The sequence below is a fragment of the Arctopsyche grandis genome, chromosome 6, assembly GCF_051622035.1.
Source record: "Arctopsyche grandis isolate Sample6627 chromosome 6, ASM5162203v2, whole genome shotgun sequence".
Lineage (NCBI taxonomy): Eukaryota > Metazoa > Arthropoda > Insecta > Trichoptera > Hydropsychidae > Arctopsyche > Arctopsyche grandis.
In genome coordinates this window covers 14,777,414-14,798,795 of record NC_135360.1, presented here as the reverse complement: position 1 = coordinate 14,798,795, position 21,382 = coordinate 14,777,414, and the positions used below count along the sequence as shown (strand labels likewise).

At 34.1% G+C, this 21,382-nt stretch overlaps 1 protein-coding gene across 1 annotated transcript in view; it reads left to right on the top strand.

Moving 5' to 3' along the window:
- Positions 1-1,541: 1,541 nt before the first annotated feature.
- Positions 1,542-21,382, top strand: part of LOC143912757 (uncharacterized) — a 408,567-nt gene continuing 388,726 nt past the window's right edge. Inside the window, exon 1 of the mRNA XM_077432124.1 lies at positions 1,542-2,094. The gene's annotated coding sequence lies outside the window, so the exon portion shown is untranslated. The remainder of the gene's footprint in view (positions 2,095-21,382) is intronic.

The following is a 21,382-nucleotide window of genomic DNA, read 5'->3' as shown; positions in this document are numbered from 1 at the left end:
TAAATTATGAACACGATTCTATTCAGAGACAAATAATAAGTGTGTTATTTAAATTTACACATAATATTTGAGTATTTCTCAATAATATCTACTTACATGTGAATAATTTCGAATGTTTTGTTTGTCTGGTTGTCAAGAAAACAAATGTTTACCTATCAAATTACTCGTGGTAGCTACTACATACATATGTAGTTTTGCCGCAATTATTGAAAAATGAATATTATTAAGCGCAATTCAATTGCATCGACATCAATATGCAGTGTTGATGTTTTTTTAATGATCATATTCTGACAAATTAAAAAAACGTATCTCATTATAAATTCTTAAACAAGTCGGTTTCACCGAAAATCGGCACAATGCTATTTTGAAAATGATAGAGATACGAAACAAATTTAAATACTTTATCCACATATAATGTGTAAATACGAAGTATCAATATTACTGTAATCGTGATAAAATTCGACTTCGATATATATTTTTAATTGTATAAAACACTAGTGCTTTTACCCGGCTTCGCTCAGTATTTGTGTTATAAACCGCTTAAAAATGGCTAATCTATTAATAGTAAACATTTTATTAAATTTATTTGAATATTGAATTGTTTTTTTATTAAATATATCGTCACGAATCCAACGAACCAAAACTTACATACATACAAAGTCTCTTTCGAAATTATATATTAGATTATAATAATGAAGTGGTGTGTATATGGCCAAAAATAGTTGATAATTCGTAAATGTGCGTAATTTTAAAAAGCTGCGTAGTTTCGCTTAAAGGATATTTAAGAGATTTGTTACTGTTACTTCGTTAAAAACTATATATTGAATTTGACAGGTATATAAAGTAACAAAATTGAATTTGTCAATATGTATATGTATGTAAGTACATGCATATGTAATAATATTGGTTCTTGAATCATTCATGTAGGCAGAATTTAGTTTTTTTATTGAACAATGTAAAAATTCTATTAATTTTGCAGTACATACACATTTGGCATTATATCCTAAGAATATATTGGATATTGTTGAGTCACTTTTAGTAAGTAGGTAATTAAATATTCAAATACAAATAAATGTTAAATATAAAAAAATGAAATTAGTGCGATTCAAATGCGAAATCTGAGTCAGAGTCGGTCGGATTTACCTACGAGTCGGATTCCAAAGTCTGGAAGGAGGCTAAGTTCAAGCCTCACATTTAATATGTACTTAGATATATTTTAAAATTTATACGCGTGGTGTAATATTATATAGTGAAACCCCTGGCTATAACTCATCAAAACAATAGCGCAATTTTTTTCCAGATGGTCATATTACGAACACACACACACACACACACACATTAAATTTAATTTGCAAGGACGAATGTGCATTTTTTTCCGTTGCACACACAAACTCAAGTTTATGGCCGTGTGTACGCGTCTTAAAACCTGTTTTCTACGCGTAGTCGCTCGGGGCGTAGCGGGGAGGGGACGTCGGGCAGGGGGTGTGAGGGGGAGACCGGGGAGACGGAAGGGGTCGGGGAGAGCACGGACGACAACTGACAGTTCGGCTCCGGCCGTCGCGAGGAAAGGGTGGTGTATTTGCCGCTCTCGTGAACGCGAACTACGTCCTATCACTCGTCGACAAAGTTTGATAAAGTGAACCGAAACGGACGTAACAACCGATAAAACAACCAAACTTTAACCGAACAATAGACAGCAAACAAATACTCTATTCAATATATACAATATATCGATTCTCGATCCATTTCGAAAGATTGTGAAAAAGGAAGTGCGTGCGTGTTCCGAACAAGTGCACATGTGATCCGGCATTACAAAAAAATACGGTCGTCTTTTTCCCCTACGCAAAACTACCTGCTTACTTTTAGTGCATTGTGCGTGAAATGCAGTGACGTTTTTGTCGTTAGTGCGTACAGTTGAATTGATTGCCGTAAATTCGCATTAGCCCCGAATCGTTATAGTGTCGTGTGTGTTAAAAAATGGTGCAATCGTCTTAATTGAAAGAGGATCCCCTACTTCTTCTTCTTCCTCCGCCGAGGCCTGGCGGTTAAGGAGACAAATGGCATCGTAAAGGACAAAGGCGTCTAAACATTAAGGTAAATTTATTCTATAATTTGAATGTCGTTAAGGTGGGTACCACCCAGTGTACAAGTTGGAAACTCTATAATGCTCCACGTGTTTTCCACACTCGACTTCATCGTTTGCTTTTTAATTAAAACGCATGAAAAATTCAACAGTCTTATTTAAAATGGCCGAGTAATTTAAAATCGATAAAACAAAAGAAAGCTCGTTATTAAAAAAAAAAATTATTTTCGATAGTTCTTTTGTTTTTTTTTGTCGTAAGTGATTTTTTCAAACTCGACTTATATATCATATACAGAATTTGGATTGTTCCATCAAATTTTAGATTATTGCGCACTTTTCCGATTATTTTCAGCTTCTGTTATTTATTATCCGTGGCGTGATAGTTTTCCACGCTTTTCTCTCGCGAGAGTTTTCATCGATCTTTCGCGGAAAAGTTTTCGCGGCGTTCTCGTCCTTCTGACACTTTTCCGATCGTTAAAACTTGCTTGTAAAATTCGTAAAAACCCTTCGGTACGCACTTTAAAATATAAAAACATTTTAATATGAATTGATAGTGTTGTGAAAAGTAATCCATTAAATGTATTATTGGATTCTCATTATGTTCGATTACGCAATTTCACTTTTCTTAAATTTTTTTTCAAGTAAAGTGAACAATAATGACTATAATAATGCTTTCATGCTTTTTTTTAGACGATACACTTACAGCAGTAGACAAATGGATAAAATTCACATTAAGCTAATGTGTTTTTATTTACTTCCTTTAATGGAAGTGATTTCCGTTTTATTGACTTTTTTATTGCCGAACTATAAGAGACCAGTACTCACTATCTACTAAAATTTTTATTGTGAACAACGCTAAATTATAGCACTAAAGCTTTTCGCTTCGGCAATTTCACAATGAGTTGATTATTTCGATATTACATATGTACATATTAACTTTACGTATTGAGAGACGATTTTTGGTGTGTACATCCAATTTGGATAGAGTTGAATCCGTAATAGTCTCGCTATTTAGTTTCCGATTTTTGTATCCGAGTATCGGGGTGGAAATTATGGGGGTGGCTGGCTGGGTCTTAATTAATTAACCAAGCCCGCGAAGTAGCCGCCCGTTAATTCGGTAATAAATGGGAGCTCTCGCCCACCCAGCCACCCTCTTTCCCCCACTCCCGACTTTTTACCCCGTTAATTAATTAATTAATACGTATTTGTGACGTCATTAATCCGGAAAATGGGCGTAAACAACCATCGATCAGGGTTTGTTTCGCTGTGTGTCCGTCAACGAGCCGACAAAACACACAATGCGACGCTATGTGACACCCTGTTGTATAATACCTCGTTAAAATGAGTACTTATTGTTGACTTTGTTCATGTGGATAGTCAACATGGAATCATCATTATTTCGATCAAATATGAAGATACTTATTTCTACGTGTTCAGCTTTTATTGGTTTTTTATGACTTGTATTTTTTTTTGAAAGGCTTATAAATTTAACATTTTAATTCTGACGTTTTAGGAGTAAAAAAAACGAGCACTTACTTCGGACATGAATTTTTTATTTTATATTTTAGCATGATGCCATTACGGGCTTTACTTCTGATCGACACCTATGGTATTAAACTTGTAAAAATGTATGTACATACGTATGTATAAAAAATTATACAATATTGTTAATTTAAAATTGTATTCAAATAGCGGTAACAAATAGTAGTTAGGGTGCTTTTGCCGATATCATGAGGGACCGTTTTAACAATGATATCAGATAAATTGGCAAACTCTGATAGGAAACGGTCGATTTGGATAGTCACAAATATCCAAGTCTGACTAGCAGCACTGTATAAATACTCCGAATAAATTCTCTTAAATCAAACTCAATCCAGGGCTTCAACCCGGGAACCTCTCGGTGGTTAGCATCAAATGTGAAAACTTGTAATGATTTTTGCAATTTTTTCCAAATAAAAAAATTATTGTACATATAAATAGCATGCTTAAAATGCAGATCACATAAAATTATAAAAAAATTCAATTTATTAAAATATTATTTAATTTATTTACAGATTTATAAAAAAGTATTTAATTTTGAATGTCTTTCAGAGTCACGAAGAAGGCGATTATTGCATTCTAAAGTAATATTATAAAAAGGATTATTATTATTATTTATTATATTTAAATGAGTAAATTTCGAACTAACGAATTCATCTAAAGAAACAAAAAAATAAAATTCAATAAATTATTTCAAAAAATCTTTCCAATTCGTTAATATCGTATGTGTATAAACCAGAGGCAGAGTTGGAATCGTAATCAGAGCTCGGAGTTGATATTTTTTCTATCGAATTAACAGTTCTGACTGAGTTGAGAATAATGTCAGGTCACATTGGTCATTAATTTGTTTTTGTTATTCTTTATCCATTTATAACGTATTTATTATAATAATAAATCGAATAAATAAAATTTAATTAAATAATTTTAACCACACACATACATATTTAAAATGATTCAGATGCAATTTTTGATAGCATTATTGCCATGTTCCTTGTTCTCGATGTCTGTACCAAATTTAACGTTAATTAATAATGTATGTAGGTATATTAAATATTGACAAGATGCAGCTGCGAACCAGTTCGTTGTACATCGCCAATAAAATGCCTTTCGATGTTCCGAGAAATTGTTAATTAAACGTCGACATTTAACATTTTACACAATTCCTCGAGACTGTTCAAAAGCGATCTTCAAATACTTGTACCAATTTGATCGAAGAAAAGAAGAAAAAATCGTCTACCAGACATTCTATACATACTACATACTTACACATTGACGGGAACGCGTTATACAGGTTTCCACTAAATAACCCTTTCTCAATTAATCGCCGATAACGAACATGATCTAACGTAGGTCTTATCGCCGTAGAAAAATGTCAGAAATCTTCACGAATTGTAAAAGTGATAAGCAGCTCTCCGTAGAAGGGGTCCTTATCGTTCTTTACAAGCGCGGGATTTTTATTTATCGCGCTTCTAAATTGATTTTGAAGTTTTATATTAAAGTAACGCGATACGATTGGCTATTAAAATTCTAGCTTTAGTAGCACCGGACGTACCATCCAGTATCCACTATCCACTATCTATAATTCAAGACGCTCTCCTCCTCGGGATTACATCTGTACTGGAAGACTCTAATCTATTTTGTTTCAAAAGATCAGAGGGAAACATCCGATACCCATACAGCTTTTTTTTCACGTTTTACTCTCTCTCTCCCTATATATCTGTGTACACCGTGAGCACTTCCAAACTCGAACGGATTGCTTTCTTCTTGCATTTGGGGTGCTTTTCGTTCACTCTCTCTTCGATGGGTTCAAATTACACCTAATTTAATTGGAGAATTCCTTTGTAAATGTCACCGGGAGTCAAATAAACTACAAGGTATTATATGTACTACACCCGTTCACTATAGATAGACTTGAGAAAATGATTAAGAATCCTAATCGTTGAAAGAAGCAGTTTTTATGAATGTCCCATCATAATCTTCAAACAGGATAGGCTCAATATGCAATATGGTGTAATACTGACCTGCTCACAATGTCTAGTATGTACTTTCTTATGCAATATAATATATTTTACGACTGAACTCGGTTTATTATCAAACTTTTTTATAGTCTTGGTTTTATTAAATATATTTTTTACGCATCTGTCTGTTTCGGCGTATTTCCATGTCTAAGATCTTCTGTTAATAACTCTTCAAACATGTACTTAAATATTTTAACGATATGTATATAAAGTTGAAATATGTATGTTATACATTTATTCGTCGTATTTGCATATGTATAATAAAATATTGAATCGTATAAATAATAGTCGATTCGTATGTAAAATGATGTATGATGTAACGTCAAAGCTAACACCTTCTCCACCGGCCGTAACACATTTTTCAACACACGTTACATTTTTTTTCTCCCCTCTTGAATTTTTTTTGTCGATTGTAGGCTTTGAGGCGCATACAAGCTTTTTTTTCTACGTGCTCATTGGTCCTCATTAAAAACGATGTTCTAATGCTTTTATAAATACGTGGAATCGTGTCATTCATATATGTGATTATTTTTTTCAAACGGTACGAAAGCGCCCATGCTAGTTAGTTAGTAACCAAAAAAAAAAAATTGTATGAATACAAAACATCAAACCAATCTGCTCGACTGACAGTCTTTTTTGACATGTATGAAAATAGCGTTGAAAAAAATGTGTTTATGAATATTTATATGCTTGCGTCGGGAACGTGTAATATGCATTAATTAATAACGAGCCAATTTGCGACTATTCGTCAATGCGTAATTAATAATAAATATTTATACACAGTTGGGTTGGCACGTCATCGACGAAATATTTAGGAAACGTTCGCGTTCGCCGAAGTGTTGGGTCTAAATTGAAAATAAAAAATGTATTAACGTATATTGGAAGACCTATAATTTCGATCGAGGCATAATCTATTAGATCGAAAAGGTAACCGCAAGCTTTTTACACACGGTGATTTATATCGTTAAAAAGGTGTCCTTTTTTTCCTAGTCGATTCGTCAAAACAAGAATATTTTTCGGTCGATCAAAGCTCACGAGGGAAAAAAAAGCTCTCTGGAATACATATCGAATGGTCAAGAGCACGATTTTATCTTTCTTTGTACTATTATACTTGGAAAACTGGTGGAATTTTTTGTTTTTGGAAAAAAAATTCGAATCGTACATTTTGCACCCGTTTGCTTTCGTTTGATCTTGACACTGTCATTGGTTTTTCTCGGTAGGAATTCTAACATGAAATTCGCTCAATGTCATTAATCTTCAGGATTAATTTCGAGTCAAATTACATTAGGCGTTTCAATTTTCCCATAGGAATTGAAGACCGCACATACTCGTATACATTCACTCCACCAATTCATTTTATAATACACTTTTAATATACATATTTAAATCAAATTTTAGTTAGAAATGTGTACCTTTGTGATAATACATATATCATCGTCATCATCTACAACCGCTCACCCCACATATTTTCCTAATTTTATCTACCCGTCTTCCCTTTTGCATTCTCTCGGGTACCATTCTACTACTTCTTTTGTCCACCTTTCGTCCATTCTTCTAGCCTCGTGGCCCGCCCATGTGTATGCATATATATATATATATATATATATATATATATATATATATATATATATATATATATATATATATATTATTATAATTGGATGTCTGTATACATATGTATACTATGTTTTAAATAGTTCTCATCTCTCTGAATTTTTCCACCACTCCTGTAATGCCACAACGGTCCAAACTCCAAATAAATTATATCAAATCAAATATGTATATGTATCATCATCCACTGCCATTCGCTATTCACCGCTGGATGAAGACCTCTCCAACACGCTTTCATTTGTCTCCGTTGTGAGCAACTCCCATCCAATGGCCCTCCTTGTACCCTTTTATATTCCCTCGGGTACCATTCGAACACTTCTTTCGTCCATTTACCGTCCATTTTTCTAGCTACGTGACCTGCCCATTTGCATTTCAATTTCTTTAATATTACTATTACATCCACCACATTTGTCATACTTCTAACCCACGTATTTCGTTTTCTATCTCTCTTCGTTATGCCAAGCAAACGGCGTTCCATACTTCTTTGAGTCTACTGAACCTTTTGCAGCATTCTGGCGGTCAATACCCAATTTTCACATCCATACGTCATTATGTATGTATGTATAGTGTGCTAATATCGGGTTGACACCATACGTGTACACTCGGACTGAGTCCGCTAATTTGGTCACTCAAACGCTGCCACGTTACGAGTAACTTCCGAGTGAACGAATGAGGGAACTCGTTCTGAGTGCACTCATACCGTGTCAGACCGGTATAATTTAAAAAATGAAAAAAAAAGAGCAGTCAATTTAATATTTTTTTAAATTTTATTACAATTTGTAGTACTACGTATTATGTTAGTTACATTAGTATTTTCACAAGTTGGTCTATATTTTTCGGTGTTACGTATTATATATAACGTTTAAGCTCTTAACCGTATTACATGCCCTTCGTTAAATCGCCATATTACATTCTAGCTATTATTACGACAAACTCGTTATCATTATGTTGATATACGTAATTAGTTGAGCTGCTCTTATTTTTTTTCCGTTTTATACTTCTTTGTGCTATTTTGGTAATATTCTGTTTTAACGGGCAACCCAACTCTCCTATACTTTTAATTTGAAACTAATATTTTTACACACATTTTACGTTGATTTATATTGACAGCGTTTTCACAAGAAGCAACTATTGTATTGTTTTATCATTACAAAAATTAAGATCAAGATGAAATATTTGACAACAGTATAACTTGATATTGTTTCATCAATCATTTACCTAGTAGTACATACATATGTACATAATACCACTAAATTCATCTTTCATATAGGAAACTTACATACATGTGTATATAAATATTTGGACGTACGAATGCAACTTATAAAAATTAACGTTTCATCAAAATCACAATATATGTACATCTCATATCTATTTTATTGATTAATCGATTAATTCAATTCGCAGCATGCGATCACCAAGTTTCCGAAGGCGTAGGTACTCAATGTACATACATTCATACAGGTTTATAATACATATAAAGTTGCACATGATAGTGTTTTGCCCGTTGAAATTCAACGGATAGTTTTGGCTACAATTTTATAGCATAGTCGGGAAAATGTACGTATTATCAAATCGTAATTATATACAATGTATTTATTTCAGATGGGTTCACGGTTCGTCGCCATTTTCGATTCGTTCGTTAACAGTCCGCTCGATTGACACTTTTTAATTCGAATTGTGTCGATCGCACGGACGCGTAATGATGCACATCTGCACCACACGAAACCCTGAGGGGTCAATACGAGATAGACGGGCTGGCATGTGCACAATTGCATGCCGGAACGTGCACCGTGCAACGTCCTGAAGTTGAAATTTGAATAATTGAATCTTGGACGGACGTTCGCAGTGACGTGACGTGACCGTTCCGTGACTTTTTGCGACGCGATTGACGTCAGTGCGGCGAGAATTCTGCATACATACTATATGGCGACGGCGACTGTTCCATATATAGGAATGCATAATGTGTTCACACATATTGAAAGCTGTCGCGTATAATATTTATAGTGTGCTTCGAACGGTGTGGATTGATTTTGATTTAATTGAAACATGAGGTGTGTATTTCAGGGAGTTTTGTGCAATTTTTATTTTATTTTATTTGTGTTCTTGAATTGTGTTACGGAATTGATTTTATACCTCTCGTCCATCAAATGGACAATAAAAGTTGTAAAGAAATTGATTTGTCTTCATATCTTCATTACTTGAGCCGTTATATTTGAAATTGGCGTAAGCCCACTTTTTTTCATTTCGAGAGATATCTCGCGAAACATTAAATATAATGTTTTACGTTTAACAATATTTAATAAAAACCCAAATTTTGTCAGACGAATATATTGAAAGCGAAGTAAGAAGAGGCTAGTAAAAATACTGATGGCCTGTAATACGTTTATTCTGCTTTTCCGAGATTCGGATTAAATCGGATTAAAAGAAGTAATAATAATTTGTGAATTAAGTCAAACAGAAATATTGTTTTTGCAACTGAAAATTGGACTTTAGCCACTTTCAAATATAACGCCTCACTTATAGTAACGAAGTCGATTTCTTGTGTTGCAAAGTATGAAAAAACGTTTGTAGAGTTTACGGAAATGTCTAGTATTATTACATAAGTAGACACATACTCGTATCTGGATCAAATAATACCTTTGAATGGATAAGACATCCTCACGTGTGTTTGTTTATGTATTACTAAATAATCTTTGTAATACAGATCACGAAACAGACTACAGTCTCAGGTTTCGTGACAAGAAAATTTGATCCAGGTGAGCTGTTGTTTATGTTCATGAATTTGTTCTGAATTTTCAGTTTTATTTTGCATTTATATTTTTGCAGATTTTTTTTATTTTGTAAAAATTAAGCTCATTGTGGCATTACAGTAAATCCTATTGCGCCACAAATGTCATTGAATAAAATTGATCTAATATACATAAAATTTGATTTTTAAATGTTATTTTTTGTTCATACATATATTATGTCCATCGTCATCTACAGCCATTCACCATCCACTGCTGAATGTATGCTTTTCCAACACTCTTCAACTCGTCTCGGTTTTGCGGAAATCTTATCTATTTCACCCCAAACATTTTCCGAATTTCGTCTACCCATCTTCCTTGTGGTCTTCCTTTTACCCTTTTGCATTCTCTCGGGTACCATTATAGCACTTATTTTATCCACCTTTCGTCCATTATTATAGCCACGTGGCCCGCCCATGGCATTTTCAATCTCTTCACTCTATCAACTACATATATCCACTACTCTTGTCATATATCGCACCCACGTATTCCGTTTCCTGTTTTTCCTCGTTATGACAAGCAAATAGCGTTCCATACTTATTTGTGTGCATTGGACTTCATGTAGCATAAAATGAACAATATGCATTTGATAATACGAAAATAACAACAAAACATTATATTATAATATATCAATACTCCCACATTACCCTCACAATACCCTCCCCTCATATTGTAATTATTTTTCTGAAAATTAAGTATATACCGGTAAAATATGTATGTATGTAGTACCTATGTACATACATACTAGTGGGGTGCCGTGGAAATCTTCCTGTTTTTATCGCACAGCTTTCCTTACGTGTGCGAGAGCGGGATACAATGGGACTAGGTGTCGTCATACCGAGAATGTACATATCTTGCTCAATATAAACAGAGATTTCAACGGTACGCTACTGCTATATACACATGTACATTAAATTTTAAATGGTATTAGCATATTTTAATTTTCTTTGACGAAAATTAAAAAGTTATTCAGTATTTCATAATTTTTCAAAATGTTTATAAAATCTGGTAGAGGCATTGTGCGCGTATTTGCACAATTTATATCTCTACCAATTCAATGTCGATAAAGTCGTGGGTCGACCGCGCCCAATTTTTTTTCTTCCCACTTTTATTGTAACATTATTGCGCGTTTTCAAGACTTATAAAATAGTGTACGTTACGTCAGTTCTATCCACATTTCATCACCTGCGTTGTCATCACTCTTTGTCGTCACGAGTCACACTGTTAGATCCTTGTGCGCACGTGCTTATCGTGATTCGGGAACGTGTCGAGCGGCCAAGATCTGGATCGTCTGGAGTCCAAGAATCGTGATGCTGCTACGTCTTTCACACGCGTTTTAAAAGCCGTGTATAATTGTGAACGGCAGGGCAGATCTCTCGTCTTTCTCTCTCTCTCTCTCGGTTTCGGTTCGTTCAACAAATAACGTGAAGTGGAATTTCTCCAGTTTATCTTCACGGTAGATCTCTGGACGTGGACTTATTCGGGGCACCTGCTGACGTGGCCCGAGGAGGGCAAGGCTTGCTCTCCGATATTGTTTATTGATCTTTTCGAAGTTTTGGAATCTCGAATTGCGTCTAGTCCAGCATTTGGAACGATATCGAACGAGAATTCAGCGTCGTCGACCGAATTTTAAGGGTCGTTCACAATTTTATCTGGAGCTTTTAGCACTCTCGCTGTCGCATGCTTGCATTGTTGGTATTTTTTCATTTTTTTTTGTTAAAGATCCGTCGTCGCATTTTGAATTTACACCTTTTGATCTCGCATAGCACGGCGCGATTGTCCAATTAGCATAATACAACGGCTCTTGTTGTTCTCTAGTATAGCGTCTAAAAGTCATATTTTTTGAAGCACAGACACAGAATGAGTTCATCGCTACGGATTTGTATTTATTGAACACATATGTATGTAGGTGATCATCTTTGTTTTATGAAGGAATATACTTTGTGTATGTACATATGTACATGGAATTTTTGGTACCCACCCTGCGATCGATGTTTGTTTTGTAAGAACTAATTTATTCCGTTCCAAATACATGTTATGAATTTAATTGATCACTTATAAAAAATCAATTAATCTTTTTTGTACGTAGACAAATTAATAAAATGCCTAAGTGAGTCGAAAAAACAACAGCTGTGTAATTTGATCATGTTTTTTTGTGATTGAATTAATATTTATTTTTGATAAATAGCCTAAATTAATTCTTAAATAGCTGTAGGCAAATATCATAACAAGTAATGTGTATGAGTGTGCATATTTTTATTGGACTACGGCTCATATTCGTGATGTTATGTAGTTATGATTCCGTATTTGTCCCTGTTTTTAATCGAATCGTTAGCACTAGAATCACCTGTAATGGCAACGGTTGGACTTTTAGGAGTTGTCATTAAGATCACCTGTTATTTTGTTGATTCTGCTCCTTCACAAATTACGCACCTCTCTATATATGTATATGTATGTACAACCTCTTCGAATCACAGTATAATCTATGTAGTAGATACATACATACATATGTATGTACATACATATATATGTACAAATATATGAGTACGTACTGGTGTTTTCTTCTGGCGCTTTTAGATAAATGGTTGATTTTACTTCATTATATATTATATTATATGTAGGTAGAATCGCGAGGTGTTTGTTGCCTGGCGACCATATTTGAACGAGATTTTCTCGAGTTTCATAAACGAATTTCAATTGCCACACATAATATCGAAATTCTACACAAACATTCGTTAAATGAAAAACCGCTTTAAGCCCTTTCCATTTCTGTCTATCTTGGGGTACACGTGTGCCACTTCTATAATACAACATATGTATCATTGGAGTAAGGTTGTTATTTAAATTTCTCGCTGTACATATACGGAGGAAATCGAATGTAATAAACTTAATGCTGTTGATAATATCAATTAGTCGGTTCGTTTGATCAAAAATTTATCTATTTGAAATTTTATTAATATTACGAAATTCTTCTGTGGCACATTATAATATCGTATTTATGAATTTTGTTGCTTTTTTTTTAAATACAATTCTCATTTTCTGTAAAGGGTGGGTTGGTTAGGATATGTTGACTTTTTTACGAAGCGTGAGTTAAAATTTATCAATAAATCTACGTAGTATGATCCATGATCATGGTATTTCGATAGTAAGCTAAATTAAGATCAGACCACATTCACGTCAACTTGAAATTTCAATTATCAGAAGTTCATAAGAATGCAGAGTATCCGCGCCGTGAATACACATCACATACACATGCTCATGTGTACGTGGATGGCTGGATGAGCGTGCGGGGACTGAAGGGGGGGGGGTTGAAGTGAGGGCGTAGGTGAAGTGCATGATGAAACTGTAGCGACAATAGCCCCGAGTGTAGTTCATGTATCAATTCCGGTATCGCGTACAATATACCTTAATGAAATATCAATCAACGTTGACTTGTTTTCCATATCCAATGTAGACTTGTCAAAATTAATATTTTTTAATGTTTGTTTTATTATATATTTTTATTTTTTTTATATATCATCATCATCTACAGCTACTCACCATCTACTGCTGAATGACAGCCTCTCGAATTTGATTCCACTCCTCTCTCTCCACCCCATACATTTTCCTAATTTCGTCTACCCATCTTCCCTGCGGTCTTCCTTTTACCCTTTCGCATTCTCTCGGGTATCATTCTAGCACCTATTTTGTCCACCTTGCGTCCATTCTTCTACACACGTGATCCGCCCATTACCACTTAAATCTCTTTACTCTATCCACTATTTCCACTACCCTTGTCATTCTTCTCACCCACGTATTCCGTTTCCTGTCTTTTCTCGTTATGCCAAGCATACAGCGTTCTATACTTCTTTGAGTGTATTGGACTTAGTGAAGCACCTTCAATGTTTCAAGTTTCACATTGACGTTCATACGTCATCACTGACTGGCAAAACGCATTGATCAAAGGTCTTTTTCTTCGGGCAGAGTGGCATTTTTGATTTAAAAACAACATTCATTCGTCCAAATGCACTCCATCCTAATTTCATACGTCTCTTTATTTCTTCTTCTTTACTACCGCACATGTCTATTATTTGACCTAAATATAAATAATTATTTACTACTTCTACTATTTTATCATCTCATGAAATGATATAAGGCATGCAATAACTAATGAATTATTTTTATTTTTCTTAATTATACCATAGTATTATTTGTTGTGATATTTTTAATGAATCTTGTTTACATGTCTCCGGCCATAGTGGCGCTTTGGGGTAACGTGTAAAGTCACTGTGGACTGATTTCAATTTTTTAAATAAGTTAATTTCCAAAACGTACATAATTACGCAGACCTTTTGTACAAACAAAATATTATCGCTAATGAACTTCATAATAATTTAAGCTTGTCGTAAAATGTTTTATCGAAAGCTTGATAACATGAAACACTGGTCCAGTAGCAATATCATGAATTACACAATTAACCCTTTTGGCGACAAAACCATCCGATTCGGCCCGGTCGGAAAAAATCAATTGTCGCCGTCGAAAACGGCTCATTATAATTCAGAATCGTAGACGGCCGGGTAGGCAGGAGGCGTTCGTCGACAAAAGTTATTAAAATTCATGACGGAAGAAATTATAGCAACAGGTTTGCTCTTTTTGTGCGTGTGTGCGTGTACTTTTTGGCTCCGACCACGCCCAGGGAGACTTCTGTTGTTAGCAGCCTCCCAAACAACCGGCGGGTGTGTTGTCATTAGTTGTGACTTGTGCCGTAAGTAAGTAGCGAGCGGCGGGGCCTTTGTGTGTGTGCGAGCAAGCAACCGCAACGATGAATTACACAAAAAAAAAATATAGAAATGGTGGGACGAAGCGAGAATCAATTTGGTCGCTCTGGGTGTTGAGACCCTGAAACGGTGTAATTTGGGTATTCAATCTGTTCTAAGTATTGTTATTCATACAGGAAGTCAACTGTTTTTGCCGCTGATGTTTCACGCTTCTCGTGAATTAAAAAAAATCGCTTTCCGTCGTATAAATTGATTTCAAGTCGATCGTAAAGGTCAGGTGATGATAACTATTATAAAAGTCATCCTATTTAAATTTAAAAATTATGTATATGCATATGTATTATGTAGTTGTTGTATGTACATATGACGTTTCATAAATCAAATTTAAAGAAAATATTACCTAAATATGTTGATTTTTAATTTATTTTTATTGTTCAAAAATTATATTCACAATACATTTCAGGTCTATTCATTTAATAGCTACTGATCCAGTGGTTAATATCTATATTACACATTATTTTGCTTATTAGCGAAACCTACATACATATGTATGTAGTATTATTCCATTTTAAACTTAGTATATAAATATGTATAAGTATAGTAAGAAAGAAAGCTTAAAAACCCATTTAGAATAAATTATTATTAATGCTCATAGTATATTTTATACATAAGATCTATTATTTTTAACCTAAGACTCTTTTTAATCGAAAATCTAAAACAAATTGTGTTTAGGTAAACTGTGTTTATATCAGAAGGGTATTGACATCTTGTTGTAATCATCGAGACTCTTTACAAGTGTGCTAGTATGGTTATTGGTTATTTTGTTAGTATCTACGACTAACAAAAGGTTATTTTGTAGACTATAGTCTTTTCAGATTAGTGTAAATTAATTATTTTTAGTGATTTGTTTTGGATTACCTGAAGTTTTACCCGAGATAATGTATAAGGGTGAAAGTAAGTCCTCAGAGGAGATGGGAGGATGAAATTAGAAAAGTGGTGAGATGGATGAGAGTGGGGTCATTGAAGCGTGCTGGAGAGGCCTTCATCCAGCAATGGATGGTGAATGGCTGTAAATAATGATGATGATGTAAAGTTTAGAATTGTTAGTTTTGGAGGCATTATTCCATACAAGTTTAGTGTGAGTTAATTTGGGATATACATAAAGCCAATTTGAATCCTATCTACCTGGTTTTAAAATATCTTTTATGTATAACTTGAATAAAAAATGTGGAATTATTTTGTAATAAAAACAATTTGTGTGCAGGTGTGAATAATACTATTAAGCGTTTACATCGGGGATCCCTAAACTTTTTTAGGACGAGGGCCATAATATAAGAATGGTTAAATACCATACTACATTGTGTTACATACAATTGTGAATCTTTTTTAGTGCAGTATAGTTTTCTTCAATTTCGTGTTATCTCGTGTAAGTTGGTCCTCTTTTGAAAATATAGGAAATTCCCACTTTGCATATTCCAACCCTTTATTCTTTCGGGTCGGTCGGAGTTGCAAGAATATCAATGAAATTTGTGAGGATAATATATACAGTACATGATAATCTCTGTTTGTTCAGATATGTTTACTATTTTTATGATTTGTAAAAATAAAATGAGCATCACACAAAACATTTAAATATTTGTTGCAACACTACGTGCTTCTCGTTCGGTTGCCGGTGTTCTCATACATTTTTTGTGACCTTATTGGCACCTGCCCGGGCTCCAAAAATGATAATACGGTTTGTATAATCTCCACTGCAAAAACAGGATACCTAAAGCTCAGGTGTATTCAATCCACCTTTTGCTATATAATACACACGTTTTTATTTTGAAACATAAATTTCGTACGAAAAGAATTTTAGCTATAGTGTATCTGTTACCTTTTCGAACGTATCTTTCGTTCTTTTTTTCGAATGATGATATTCAACTTTGGTGCTGTAACGTCCGATTCGATGCAACACGTTGTTCTTAATCGAATTCGTTTTTGTCCTTATATAGACAGCGCGATGTTGGGTCTTTCAGTTCATTTTTTTTTTTTGTACTCTTGCATTTTGACGACGATTTCTTTTCATTCGTTTTGATCCTAAGTTGATGGTATGGTGAGTCTACACGTTCAAAATTCCACTTAAATTCAATAGCCATATTTGTGTATTTTCTCATGATACAATTCCGAACGGATGATATCGAACTAAAATTGAAAGAATTCCAAAGTGGATTTTTTTGTGTTGGTTTGAAGGACCTCGTCGACTTCCACGGAAGCTTCAAAGTTTCGCTCGTTGGATGAAAAATTGATTTTTTTTAAAGCCATTGATGAGCCCTCCTATGTTGGGTCCAAATCACCAGGTGTTGTACGCGTGCCGCATCTTCGTCCATTAGAACATACCTGGGTGAGAGAGTGGTCCTTACGAACAAGCCTCAGAATCCTTCAAGGGATCGAGCTGTTGTTATCCCTTGTGAAACTGCTCATTTGTTACAAAAGAACAACAGGAAAAAAATATTCCCACCGTGCTACAGTCAAATTCCAAAATCGCGATATTAAGAGTATGTATACATATATAAATTTAACACATTGAACACCTCTGGTACAAAATGCGGAGGCGTAGTTTATTTGCAAAATAAACACAGAAACAAAATGGTATTGTTTTGTACGAAAATACGTTTTGTATAACACGACCAACGTAAGTTGTACATAAGTACAACAAAGACATTTTCTCCTTTTAACATTGCGTCATATATTCCACTATTGTTTATCCTTAAACCCAATTCATATTTTACCTTAGACTAAACAATTGCGTAAAACCTAGTATTCGACAGAGAAAATTTACTAATATTTGACTTAATACTATTTCGTTAATTGCAATCGATGGGTGCTATGTACATATTTTATTTTTATTTTATTTTACATATATACCAGGAAGGCCTTACAGGTAAATCCCAATGCGCCTTCCTGGCCAATTACAAATACAAATACAGCATTTTTATTATAAGTCGTTGAATTGCGAGACACTGAAAAAACTCGCAAATTAACGAGACATCTATGAATTGTACATAATTTTTTATTGTACATCAATCAAATTTTTCAAATAGTGGTGACATAGTAGGTAGGAAGGATTTTTAGCCAATTTTTTTTCCGGGAACCGTTTCAACAATGAAATCAGAGAAAATTGGCAAACTCTGATAGGAAACGATCAACCTGGAGTCACAAATCCAGGTCTGACCAACAGCATACTCTGAAAAATTCATAATATAATAATAAATAACATATGTATCATATATTATTCATTCATATGTATGTAAAAATGAACATACGTGGTTGTTTTTAAATTATTTTATACGAAATAAAGGGTAATTATGTATGTGCATACATAAGCTATGCTGCTTATTAATTTTCATTTTATACGGTGTTAATTACGTTTCATTTTGTGCTTATTGTGTTGCCGGATTAATTTTAACACTTCGCTTACCGGTCACGTTCGCATGTGTACCTGGTAAACATGAATGTCTTGATTAGTCGGGATGTTTAGTTAATTCACATGCTAAATAGGTTATAAATATAGTAGGCACTTGCTTTTTACACCCTCTCTTCTTCCATTATATTTATTCTCGCAATTAAAGACATTTGTAATACAAAACGTGCTCACATTTTATATTATTCAATTTGCTTTGGCATTACTTAATGTTAATGGTGCTTCCTCTCCATCCCCAATTTTTTACACTGGTAATGAACAGGCTAGTTTCTAAATTATATGAAAGATTAAGTGTGATTGTCAATTGGTAACTCATTAAACTGGATAAAAAACACTCTAAAAGTGTATTGATTTGAAAATCAATTAGAAGTTTTAAAGATCTGTAACAAGCATATTTACATATTTTTATCTCACTATCATCATTTACAGTCATTTTCTATCCATTGCTGGATTTCCTTTCAAACATCCCACCCATCTTCCATACGGCCTTCCTTTCACCCTTCTACATTCTCTTAGGTACCATTCCACCACTTTCTTTTCCACCTTTCGTCCATTCCATAGCCACGTGATCCGCACTTTTCAATTTCTTTACACTCCCTCCACTATATCATCTACCCGTCTCATACTTCTCACCAACGTATTCCGTTTCCTATATCTCCTAGTTATTCCGAGAATACAGCGTTCCATACTTTTTGCGCACATTAGACATTGTGTAACATTGTAGCGTTCAATGTCCCAGTTATTGAACTACAAATATGGCAGCTAATATCTATTGTGATGCTTCAACAGAATACAATACTCAAACTTTGAGTCAAAGTTGATTAGTAAAATAAGTCTATATTTGATTTCTTGCAATAGGTTTTTGAAATTAAAAAAAAAAATAATAAAAGCCAGACAGTTCGAAAAAGTTTGTAGTTTTTAAAACCGCTGCAATAACCATTAAAGGTTATTGAAAATTGATGTATGTAATTGAAAGTGAGTTTAACGCGTTATTGCGTGGCCGGCGCATTTCGGTTAATGTATTTTTTCACAAGTAACATTTTAAACGTTCCATAATATGCCGGATCGTAAACAGCGATTACCCCTAATAAAACACTTTATTGTGTTTCGCCATTCGTTTAATTGTTCGGACGGCATTCTTTGAATCGTGTGTATGGATGTAGATAGATAGATATGTGATCTCCCCTTCCCTCTCTCGCACGCTCATGAATCACAAAAGTCGGCGAAATATTCAAATCGCCGTCATTAACAACAATTCCGACGACGATAAATTAAAATTTTATTATGTTTTGATTGAAATTATATGTAGGGGCCTTTTTTACATCCTTGCACACGAGACGTAGGTACAGCCCGTCTCGACTTGGCGTAAGCATTTTTTAATGACGCCGAATTGATTTATTATGCATTCACATTGGCTCAGAATCGAAATCGATTACGCATCGGAATAATTTATACGCGAATACTCCGTAATTATTTTTTTTTCGTTTTTGATCTAAGAGTTTTATTAATTTTTTTCACTCGCTCATAAGCTATGTGGGGACACGCTAAGTATGGCAGCGTGGTTAGCGCGATAAGTATAGGTTTTCTTTTACTGATTTTATTTATAGTGTGTGTGTGTGTGTGTGTGCATTAATTAAATTCTAGGAACGTAAACGCTAAGTGGTTGATTACAATAATCGGAATGTGTTCTCTCCTTCACGTGGAATTATGAAACTATTCGTTCGATTATGCACGTACTTTTTGTATGCCCATATGTACATACGAGCACGTTTCTGCTTATCATCGTCGGTGTGTAAAGAGGAGAGGCCTACTGGTTTCTATTGCTTTGCCTACACTTGTGAGCCTTTGTGGCTCTTGTTTTTGGCCCTCGAGTCGGTTCTTAACGTCAGCCTTTTGCCTTTGTTTCCCAATCGCATTCAAAAATTTGCTCTCGACTTAATCCCTGCTATTTATAAAAGCTTTCTTACCTTGCTTATTATTATTTCTCCTATTAATATTTTTGGATTTGATTGCGTTCGATGAATTGTGACTTAAAATATATAATATGAATTTAAATTGAAAATGTATATATTTTTAAAATGTATTCTTGTTTTTGTTTCAGGTACATACATACATATACTATGCCAATTCCGGTTGCTACGTACAATTTCTTGTAAGTGTAAATATATTTGATCATACATTTTTTGTTGATATCACAGCTTTTTTGGTTATTGTAATAGTTTATATTATATAATATATAAAAACATTATATGTATGTACAATATACGTTTAAGGATTTTCCCCCACATGTTAAAATTGGCTTCGTGTGTGCTCAGATTAAGATCAGCGTTTTGGAACTTTTGAAAGTTTAGGCTTTTTGAATGATAAAGTAAATCAAATTTTGTCGTTTTATAGTGCGGTATAATCTTATACGTATTTCTTAACAAAAAAAAAACACAAAACATTTCCTTACAATATCATAAATGATTTCAACCGTAGCTGTTTCATAAGTATTCTGTTTAAAATATTTTTTCAATGGATTTTTGTTTTCAATTCTGGAAGTGTTAGAATGGAACTAAAACATAACATAATAAGGTAATATCAAAATATAAAATTGTAAACTCGATTCTGTTAAAACGTCAGTGCTTTCACATATATAATGCTTAGATGACTTGAAAGATTGGCGATTGGCGATTGATATGTAAAATCCAACTTATATCGATAACAATTTTAGCAAGAGCACAACCTGATATTTAATACAAATTTATATTGACTATTTAGTCAATTTTCATAATACGAAAGCACTCAAAAGTGCGGCACGAGACGCGCTCGTAATTTCCAGCTGTAATGGGCGAATTTTCTTGACTTGTTTAAGCGCAAAAACCACAGAGTACGCTGCGCGTATTTTTTTTGTTAGTATTATTCAGTGTGCTTGCGCCTTTAATTCGTACGATAGTCGTAAGTAAGGACCGGTGGACAAGTTGCTCGATGGCTAAAAAAATGGTTCACTATTGTCAACCAATTTTTTGCTCTCCTGCTTTCTCGGACAATAGAGAGTCTATTGCTATTTTATGGCGGCAACTTGACCGCCTATCTCTAGTCGTAAGTTTCTCCTACATCTTTTGTAATATGGAAATCACCGTTAT